The following is an 11,235-nucleotide window of genomic DNA, read 5'->3' as shown; positions in this document are numbered from 1 at the left end:
GGGAACCAGGAAGTATAAAGTATGCCACGTAGGGAGGAGGTCAAGGTGGATGTGTGGGTCAAAAAACACAGGACTTTCACCCAGGAGACCGGCATTTGTGTTATTTTAACCCAAACGATGATCTTTTCCTAAGCCTAACTAAGTAGTTTGTTGCCTAAACCTAACCAAGTCGACTTTTTCCTAAGCCTGAGTAGCTTATTGCCTAAACCTAACCAAGTCGATCTTTTCTTAAGCCTAACTAAATAGTTTGTTGCCTAAACCTAACCAAGTCGACCTTTTCCTAAACCTAACTAAGTACTTTTGTTGCCTAAACCTAACCAAGTCGATCTTTTCTTAAGCCTAACTAAGTAGTTTGTTGCCTAAACCTAACCAAGTCGACATTTTCCTAAACCTAACTAAGTACTTTTGTTGCCTAAACCTAACCAAGTCGATCTTTTCCTAAGCCTAACTAAGTAGTTTGTTGCCTAAACTTAACCAAGTCGACCTTTTCCTAAGCTTGAGTAGTTTGTTGCCTAAGCCTAACGAAGTCGGTCTTTTCCTAAACCAAACTAAATACTTTTGTTGCCTAAACCTAACCAAGTCGATCTTTTCCTAAACCTAAGTAGTTTTATTTTGAAAAGACTGGAGCGGAAATTGACACGTGCGTCACATGTTGTTGAAAGTCTTGCTGAGCGTCACCAAAAAAACAGAAATTTGTGTCTATGTACACAAATCAAATAGATTCAATTATGACTATTTCACGAACTGCCGTGAGACTGTGTTGCATCATTACAGGTTGAAGTTGCCGCCACTGGTGAACCTTCCCCACGTGTCAAGGTGTTGCATTTTCACTTTTCGCTGATGTCTCATTTACAACCTTTTCATGGTACTCTTTGCAGCACTTCTTGTGTGTACATAAGTGTATTTCAGGGGTGGCTTCAGTGTTGCAGGCCCCGCCCTGCATGGGTCTAGTCGCCCAGTAAGTTGATCCAGGTAATGGATAGCTATGGAATGGACATAATACGGAGCTAGCAGTTTTAAAACACACAGGTCTCCTTGTTACTTTCCAAGCTACCCTTTCATCCCCTTAAGCTCAGGAGCTACAGTTACCGTGTCAGCTAATCCAAACTATTTCCGTCTCTTTTTTCATTTGTTTTATCTTATTTGCAGAGTAAAAAATGTGAGAGGCACCCCCCCAGCCCCTTCCTTGAATGTTCCCCCATGTCGATCAGCGCTTGCGACTTTATTGTGCGTCTCTGTATTGGTGTTAAAGTTCATTCTAGGAGTGTGTGTGTGTGCAAAGAGCTTTGCGGTTGCTATTGGACACAGCGTGCTGAGGCCCCGGTGGTCATGCTGGAGCGTCCCCCTCCCCTCCCTTCGCCGCCCCCGCCCCCCCTCCCCCTGGCAGGAGGCTGACCTTGGCAGGGCCTGACAGAGAGCTGGCCTGGAGGGGGATCCACGGAGCTCCACGCCAGCCCACTGAGCCAACCCACTCAGTCTGTGCAGGTGTACTGACGCCTGGACAAACACATGCACACACACACATACACACACGCATAGCCACCAGACCAGGGGAGGCCCCCCGAGCAAGCAGATGTCCTAACGCTCCATTTCTCTCTGTTACCTTTCTTCTGGATTTCTCAACATCACTCTATTTTATTGTCCATTTTCGTTTCTTCTCCTTCTCATTTGTCACTATCTTTCTCTATTCTTGACTTCTGGTTGCAGCCCCGTCTTCACTTATTGCAATGATAAATAGTGGAAAATCAAAGGCAATATAGAAACGTGGCTAAATCACACTCGTAAAGTGTTACATTACCAATAATGTGTTTTTTTATTTTTAAGCACAAGATCATTTTCAGCTATTTCTGTCTGTCATTTCTGTCAGCTTAACGAACCAGCCGATGTCACAGACCATACAGCGCTGCATGCTTGGAATCTATTAGTTGATGACAGATGCACATGAATAAATAGATGTATAAATGTATGTACGAATCAATAATTTACTCCTTATAGCTCTCTTCACCAGTGTTCGTTTTTATAATATCCATGTATCGGAATATTGTATGACTTAAGAGAGGCCAATACATCTGGGAAGGTGGATACATCTGGGAAGGTGGATACATCTGGGAAGGTGGATACATCTGACGCGGAGGTCCCAGTGGAGGTATAAACCTAAGATCAGCCACACACTCAGTGGTAAAGTGCATACTCTTGAGTTATACTGTACGCACTGCATCCATTTCCATATCCCAACCCTCAGTTGACATCATCAAAATTACATTGAATTACTTCAAAGTCACCAAGGCATTGCATCATATGAGAAGTGGTAGCAGCACTGGAGAAAACACAACATAAACATGAATAAAAGGAACAAGATAATCCAAATGTTCAATTTAATAAGACACATAATAATTTTATCAGTAAATGAAAAGGACAAGTCATCATTCTCAATCAGAAAATATAGAGTCTGTTGTATACACTGAATATACAGTCAATTTCCTGTTAACTATGCTTTGAAGACATCAGGGTATGAATTAATAAGAAGGTAAGGTCATACAAGAATAATATGGAGATACAGTACATGAGAAAGTTTGACAAGGAGTTCATTTGGATTTACAGTGGAAAAAAATAATTATAATGCAACTAACTCGTAAAAATATAATCATGTAAAATAATTGCAGGATTAAGACATTATCTGAAGCAAGACACCCACCAGTTGATTTTATTGCAGAATGATGTCTGTGCAGAGTTTGACACTAATGCTGTTTTTACATTAATTTACTGAAGAGGAAAAGTTTTTCTGTGCTCACCTTAAATATGAGACACTTTTGTGACATCACAGCTAGTTTGAAAGCAATTCGTAGTTCATTATGCAACTTACGCAAACATGATGTAGATGCATGAGACCTCTAGACCAGCACACATATACTGAGAATGTTGTAGCAAGTAGTTACACTTTTGAAATGAAAATATGAGCATATTCATATTGTTGTTGTTTTTTCATTAAGGGAGGGGTAGTAGATGGATTCTTACTAACTTTTAATTAATTGAACCATTTTTGTGGAAAAAAACATAACACAAATTAATTTTTTCCAAGCAGATTATTTTCTCAAAACATTTCTAGAGGGGACAATTAAAGACGCTGGTGATGATGATTTTTTATTATTATTATTATTGCAGCAATAAACCTGCAGTAGACAGAATGTTTTTGGCATCATTGGGCAAAAAAATGCCATAATAACCTTTCAGCATATTGTAATTCAAGTGTTCTGAGAGATAACTAGACTTCTGCAGCTCCTCATGGCTCTGTTTTCAGGCTTTAAAAAATCTATCACTCAAATCACTCATTTCAGAGAGAGAGAGCGTTCCTATGGTTGTTTCTCCGGCTGGTGGGCGGGGCTTGGTATTTCCTCAACTGATCTCAACATGGCTGCCGGGTCATAAACCTTCTCATTTTACAGATAAACAGTACACTACAAGATGTTTCTGAAAACATTTGAGTTGAGAAATAGGCATTACAGTAACAGAATATTGATTCATATTTGATCAGCGCTGCCTAGTTTGACCGTTTGATCGGAGTTTGTGAGTGATTGACAGCTGCTCAGAGATGGCAGACTCCAGCTCGGCTCTGATTGGTTGTTTTCCTCCGGTCTGTGAAATCTTGCAGATGCCATTAGGAGTACCGGAGGACACCGGAGGACATAGAGACACATGATTTTTTTTTCAGATTACCTGTCTCATGCACTACTGTCAGGATATAGTGACCATTTTATAAAAATAACTTTTTTTTAATCATATTTGCTCCATTTCTACCCACTGCAGATTTAATATTTGTTTAATATGAACTTAAAGGAAGCACAAACAGAGCGTTTTAGACAGAGGGTGAAAAGAGGTGCTGCAGCACAGCCGGTATGAGAAAAATAAAGCGTGTGATGAACATTAAAGCATGTAAACGTGTTCTAGTAGAAACCAAAAATACAAGTATGACCTGAAAATGAGCATAATAGGTCCTATTTAAACTGGAGGACTCGCCTTGGGGAATTATTGTATATTTTTTGACGTGCGGTAATCCCCTTAACAATGACACTGTTACCATTTACCACTAAATGATTTTCTTTTGACATGAAAGAAAAAAGCATTTTTACAGGCTAATTATATAGACTGTTGAACATCCCTGACTATTGTGGCTTTCTCGAGTGACACTTTAAAATGTTTTTGTACTGTGTGACATATGGTGCAAGAAAAAAAAAAAATGTTCTGCTTGAAAAAGGCAGCAGCAAACATGACACCTTGTTGTGAATCATATGTAGATTGTGAATAGGATCATATGCAGCTGTGAGATGCAGCATTGGCTTTTCTGAGATAGACGAATTCTGCAGATTTTGGCAAATTCAAGCAAGTTCACAAATGTCAGTGCAATTGTACAAAATACCAGAATGGAGCCTGGCATCAAATATATTCTGCAACGTACTGTAGTAGTACCTTCCTTTGGCAAACATGTGCAATTTCCTGCACTCAGAAAGAGAGTCATGACATGCATCATTCCCCAAAGTTTTGTCAAACTTGTCAATGATATTGCGCATGACAGGCTGGGCAGACAGACGAACGGGCCGGGGCCAATCCATTGTGCTTCTCAGATTTCATTCTGGAGGACAAAAAAACCTTGACTCGCAAAGCTGAGAGCAAGCGCTTCTCATTTTGTATATGTGGCCGTATTGTGTTGGCCATTCACAGTGGGAACAGAGAGAGGGACTGCAGGGGATAAAGAGAAGCTCCAGAGGTGAGCGCTTCATAGAAACCATGGTCGTCTGACAGTATGAATATGTTCTTGTCCATCCTACTTTCAAGGTTTCAAGTTGATTCTTCACTCTCAGTTCTCTCACCGCCAATTCACTTTTTGGATTTTTATTTTCTTTTGTTCACGTCCTGTCTATTTTATCACTTATTATTCTATTCAAAATAGTTGAAAATGAGCTATAAATTGTATTCCACAGTGTGTCCTCTTCTTCAAAATGGAAAGGAAAGGAATGTGTTTTTAGAGGATGTGTATTGGTTATAGTGATATCCTCCAACTCAACCAACAGTAAGAGAACGTCCTTCGTTTCTTGAGTGTTTCTCTCCCCCCTGTTCCCACTCCCTCCCTCCCTCCCTCCCTCCCTCCCTCCCGCCTGTGCAGTAACAGGTTGTGTTTAGCTTCTCTGCTCCCTACTTCCTCGTCTGGCATGTCTGTTCTTTCAGTCCAGAGTCTAAAGTTCAGCCAGAGACAACAGGAAGGGAGCATCACATCGCTCACTCGCAGCATTTCACAACACACGCACACATTTTTTCTCATTTTTACTAAGACAAATACAGGCTTCACAGTAAGAATACTCGCCCCCTCAGTGTAGACATTTTGTAGTGTGTGACTAAACGATGAATGGTGTTACAATAATTTGATGAGATTGGGTCAGATGATGCAAGGGAGAAGTGTGTTATGATGGTGTCTTACAGTTTATTATGCCGCTCCACAAATGATGCCCCCAGACACCCACGCCGTCTTTGAACTGCTCCCACCCTTGGGTGACGCATATGCAACCTATGTGGAGTGGGCGTAGCCTATTGGGAGAGCTGCTGGTGTTTGATAAGCCCTATACCAGGTGCACCAAGCTGAGAGCTCTGATTCGAGCACCCGACCCCCTTCGGGTACCTCCCTTCCCACGCCTGACCCCTTCCCCATGTCCCTCAGACCATCTCCCATCATCCTCTCTCATTCTTCTTCTTCTCTCCCCTCTTTTCCGTCCACACTCCTCCCTCGAAGCGCCCATTTGCGCTCCACTCTGCCTGCCTTCCTTCAACACATGCCAGGACTCCCGGGGCACCAGTTACACAGCGAGGATTTCATTTGAAAGATCTCCTCAGGACGTCATTACAGGGATCATCACCGGGCCTTACGGCTGATGTTACATTAGTGTTCCATCACACACAGAGCCTTCAAAGCGCCTATTAACTAGCCAGCCCTCTCATCACGCAAATCTGAGTTTTTCTCTGAGATTTGGTAATGTCATATTAATCTGTAATTGACTGTATCAATGCACTCAAGACCGTGAGATGAGTATAACCATATGTCTGTAATTTGAAGTGTCCGCGGTTTTATGCAATCATACAGCATTGCGTAGAATCACGGATTGCTTTGAAACAACGGGTAATTGGATATGTCAGATTATGCAGAGAAGAGTCTGACTGAAGTTTGATAGGGTTTTGCACCTAAAACAGCATGTCGCATTGGCTTCAATTGCCGCAACGCACACAGCCTTGATATTCTCATGCAGCTTCAGTTGCATGCCACCTTCTGTTAGTCAGCAAAATGTCCCATTATTGAGCTTTTTCCACTATACGGTTATAGGTTATCTCTTTTGTTTGCATGTTCCTGCTCATTTCTAAGAGAAAAATGGAGTGTCATCTTGTTATGAAAGGATTTGATTACTGACCATTGCAGCACTCTGACTAATACAGAAAAAATGCAGTAGCTGTGTGTTCAACAGCAGTTCCATTTTGTGCAAGTCCTTCTGTGTTGTTGTTTTTTTACCTTAAGAGCTGCTCCTACGGTGCCATTGGTCGGTAGGTGGCCGTGCTTATGGGTATTGTAGTAGGTGTCAAAGCCTTTCACTACTATTCAGTAACAAATAGGGGTGGAACGGAGGTAAAACTCTCATTCATACTGGTATCAGCTATGATATAGTTTTTCAAACATATAATCTTTAGATAATGATATCTAAATTCAGTGGCTGTCATAAAGCTCCACATACACTTACCACCCTTCTATAGCTGATTGGTTTTGTAGTCTACAGTTATATCCTGTTACAATTTACACCACAGCCAGATCATCCCTCCTCTCCAGTATTCTGTCCATTCATTTATTCAATCATCATGAAGAGTGGAAAAAGTGGACCCAAATGCAGGAGACTTAAGGCAACAGGAACTTGAAGAAATAACTATTGAAGGTTTGTGCAGTCAAGGATCATAACAGAACAAAACCAAGGATCCAACAAAGACTGAACTGAAGACCAGGACTATGATGCCCGTGTCACCATCGGTGAGAGAAATCACTCTGATTGGTTCAGCTTAAGCAAATTAGAGCACGAGAAAAGAAACGGACGTGAGGAAACCAAGCCAACGAGTAAAGTCAAGAGGAAAAACATTTTTCATCTTCATCTCATCTGATCATTTTCACGACATGGCCATCTGGAATGAAGGTAAGTGGTGAGTGAGAGTGGTGTGAAAATGGTCGTGCAGACGCCACTTTTCATGTACGTATCATAACGGCTTGTATCCGCCGTGCTCGGTCTTCCAGTTTCCCTTTTTCAATGACAAATATATGTCTGCTCTGCTGCGTCGCCTGGGCCCGCCTCAGCTCCACCAATGAGCCACCTCTTTGCCCATTTTTGGATTAGCTGGGTGTCAGGCTGGTTGTGTCTATAAGGTAACCTGCAAATGGTGAAAACTTGCAAAAAATCTGGGAAGACTCGCTGCCTCATGACCTATCCTTACCTTAATTATTCAAGGTCAATGCCTAACTTTTACCATCTCGCGTTGCAATTTGCGTATTACCTTCTACATAACCAGTTACGCTGTGCTGTTACTGTCAAGCTAGCAACTGCTGGAGCCACCCACTTTGAGCTTCACAACTGCTCTTCAGAAACCTATGGTTGACGTCACAGAGACTACATCCATATTTTAAAGTCTATATGGGAAAAAAAAACACACAAAATCCCAACCCACAAAACGAAATCCTCTCGATCATTGAGACTAAGTATAAGCTGTGTGAGTTCCGACCGTAGTAAAAACAAAGACAGACTAACTATTATAAGTAATTTACATGATTATCATGCCAGATAGTCTTTTAATGATACAACTCAGTCCAGTCTTCACAAAAAAGTCTGAGGGCATCTGGACACAGAGCCAGACTGTGACCTCTCTTCCCATTGGACACTTAGAGCCCCTCCTATCAGTCAGCCACAAAATACACCTCTCAACTCACCCGCACACAATCACCCAACCATCCCTCTTTCCTGCCCATCCAACCTTATTAATCTCGTCCTTCCCTTTCGTTCCATCCTCTCATCTCCACCCAACCATTTCATCCTCCATTCATTGCAAACAGAAGACATACAGTATCTGAAGTGAAACAGAATGAATATTAAGTAGGTAGCAGTTGGACCAGGCTCACTGTACTACTGTAAATAGTATTTTTTTCCTCCCTCTCTCTTTCTCTCTATCATCTCTGGCTCTCTCAATCATGCGTTTCCAGCTCCACGATAAAGCACCGTGTAGAGTGGTCTGAGCTCCATCAGCCATGCAGATGAGTCCTGCTTCCTTTACCTTAATTAGAGCTCCCATGGGGACTCGCTGTGGGCGCTGAGCAGCAGCATCAGCATCAGCCCCTCATACCATAGAGATACCTTTCATCGAGCCAGAGAACACCAGGAGGAAAACTGACAAGGGTACAGTGGCTCAGTCACCACACAAAAGAGGTTTTAAAAGCAGTCATTATTGGGAAATGTTCCAGCATGTTATTCAAGGCTGGTCATTTAAACAGCAGGCAGAAATGTGTCATTTTACTGTCAGAACAGAAACTAAAATCCAACCGAGAGGAGAGAAACAATGGCTCTATTATTCATACAACCTTGTACATAGAAATATCTGGTGTTACAAAAAAAAAATCATTAAGAATTCAGGCAGTTAGAGCTGAAATGATTAATCGATCAATTTATTAGTTGATCAACAGAAAAGTAATCTAGAACAATTTCAATAATCAATTCATTTTGGGGTTATTTTTTAAAGAAAAAATGCCCCAAATTCACTGCTGCCAGTTTCTAAAATGCTAATATTTTCTGCCTTTTATAGACTTCTAAGTTAATTGAATATCTTTGGGTTTTGGACTGGTTTCCGAACAAAACAAGTACATTGAATATACCAACTTTGAAGCAATATTTGTACTATTTTGTGACATTTTATAGAGCAAATAATTAATCAATTGAATCCAAAAAATAACTGATATTAATAATTAAATAATTAATAAACACACACACACACATATATATATACTATAGATTATTCTATGTTTACTGTTAATGGTGTTAATAAAGGTTTGTTCCAGCTGTGATGTAAACACAGGTGTGAGAAAAAGTACTAGATCTATATTCTCATGATTAAAAAATACACATTAAATCAAATTATGTTTCATCTACAAAATCTCTCATATATAGGTGAATACCTAAACTATGAAAATTAAGGCTACATCTAGCAATTGTTTTCATTATCAATGAATCAGTCAATTATTTTCTCGATTAAGCATTCGGTCAATAAAACATCAGAAAACATTGAAAATGCCCATCACAACTTCCTGGAGCCCAATGTGACGTCAATAGCTTTCTTTTTGTCCTTTCAAATGTCTAATGTACAAATATGTTTAGTTTACTATAATATGATTCACATTTGGGGCATTTTTTTTGCTTGAAAAATGACTTATAAATTGATGATCAAAATAGTTTTTAACTAATTTTCTGACCCACTAAAGGATTAATCAACCAGTTGTTTCAGCTCTGATGAAAGTGAATAACGTTGTATAAAAATGTTTTTATTCAATTATTTTATATTTTATTTTATTCCATTTTTTATATAATCATTTTTTAAATATATTTGTTCTATTTATTAAATTTGTTTTATTTATTTATCTTTTTTCTTTCTTTACTTTGTTTGTGATTATTTAATTTACCTCCTTGTTCAAATTTGCCAAATCTTCCATGTGTACCACTTTATCTTAATGGCATCAGAGAGTGGGTATTATTTAGTGGGCTCATGGGAGCCCACGTTGGAGGGAATATGGGGTCTAGGATGACAGTACATTTTTAATTGTACTGTTGTAATATATATTTGTGCCAATCAGAAATTTGAATATATAAAATGTTTTATTAAAATATTTAAAACAATTTGGTTATATTTACAACTATCAACAATTCAAAAAAAAAAGACTAAACTTTTATTGTAAATCAAGCACAGTTAACATAATTGAACTGTTTCCTCCTTTATTCACGTCCTGCCTTCCTCTCCGTCATCATCAGAGAGGAATGTGGGCTGGTAGTGGTGGGTATTATTTAGTGGGCTCATGGGAATATGGGGTCTATAGGATGACAACGTTGCAAAAATATGTAAAATATAAAATTAAATTAAAAAAAATAAAATTGTACTGTTGTATTATATCTTTGTGCCAATCAGAAATTTGAAAATATCAAATGTTTTATAAAAATATTTAAAACCAATTTGGTTATATTTACAACTATCAACAATTCTAAAAAATAAATTAAAAAAAAAACACAAACTTTTATTGTAAATCAAGCACAGTTCACAGAATTGAACTGTTTCCTCTTTTATTCACGTCCTGCCTTCCTCTCTCCGTCCCCTTTAAACGGGGAGGTGCTCCGGTGCTCCGGTGCTCACCCCCCAGCCCGGAGCTCCGCACCGCGCTGCGCTCCGGGTGGAGAGGAGAGCAGAGCAGCAGAGAGAGTGAGTTCGGGGGCTGCGCTGAGAGCGGACGCGTCGGAAACCTCCCCGGAGGGGCCCCGTGTAATTCGATGCATGCTGTTAAAGCTTAGAGTATATTGTCTTCCCTTTTTGCTTATGAAGCCTCCACCCACCGGCCCACCCTACATTTAGCGGATCATGTGACTCGGGGTAAGTCATTTGCAAGTACAACAGTTCTCTGTGCGCTCCCATTCATTTCCTGAGAACTGCCTGAGCAGCCGAGCAGCTGAGAGGCAGCAGAAGGGGAGGGAGCTGCTCACTCACTCACACACACACTCACACTCACTCACTCACTCACTCACTCATACACACACATTGTCACACACACACACACACACATACACACGTACAGAGTGAGAGGAGAGAAGAAGAGGAGAGGGAGAGGAGGAGAGAGGAGACAGAAAGGATTGTAGAAAAAGGAAAACAGTCTCCACTGGCTCTGCAGCTTCTGACAAGGTCTGTGCATTTTTTTTTTCTGTCCTCCTGTTCCTCTGCTGGCTGCTGTTGCTGCTGCTGCTGCTGCTGCTGTGTGCCTTCATTTGTCACGTTGCTGGGCTTTTGTTGCTTGTGTTCAGTTGCGTCTCATCCAGCTGTCATTTCCCTGTCAAAGCAGATGACAGCTCAGATCACCTATGGCATTGTGTTTGGTGTCTGTCAGTGTGTGTGTGGGGAGGGGACAAGAAGAGACCCTGC

General features: G+C 40.6%; 1 protein-coding gene across 2 annotated transcripts in view; it reads left to right on the top strand.

The window, feature by feature from the left end:
* The first annotated feature begins 10,490 nt into the window (after window positions 1–10,490).
* Window positions 10,491–11,235, top strand: part of klf12b (Kruppel like factor 12b) — a 46,060-nt gene continuing 45,315 nt past the window's right edge. The window contains exon 1 of one of the 2 annotated variants that reach the window (XM_074658695.1): window positions 10,491–10,692. The gene's annotated coding sequence lies outside the window, so the exon portion shown is untranslated. The other variant, XM_074658693.1, reaches the window with a different exon arrangement.

The sequence above is a fragment of the Sebastes fasciatus genome, chromosome 14 (genome assembly GCF_043250625.1).
Source record: "Sebastes fasciatus isolate fSebFas1 chromosome 14, fSebFas1.pri, whole genome shotgun sequence".
NCBI lineage: Eukaryota > Metazoa > Chordata > Actinopteri > Perciformes > Sebastidae > Sebastes > Sebastes fasciatus.
The sequence above is the reverse complement of the archived record's forward strand: the minus strand, read 5'-3'. Positions and strand labels throughout refer to the sequence as shown.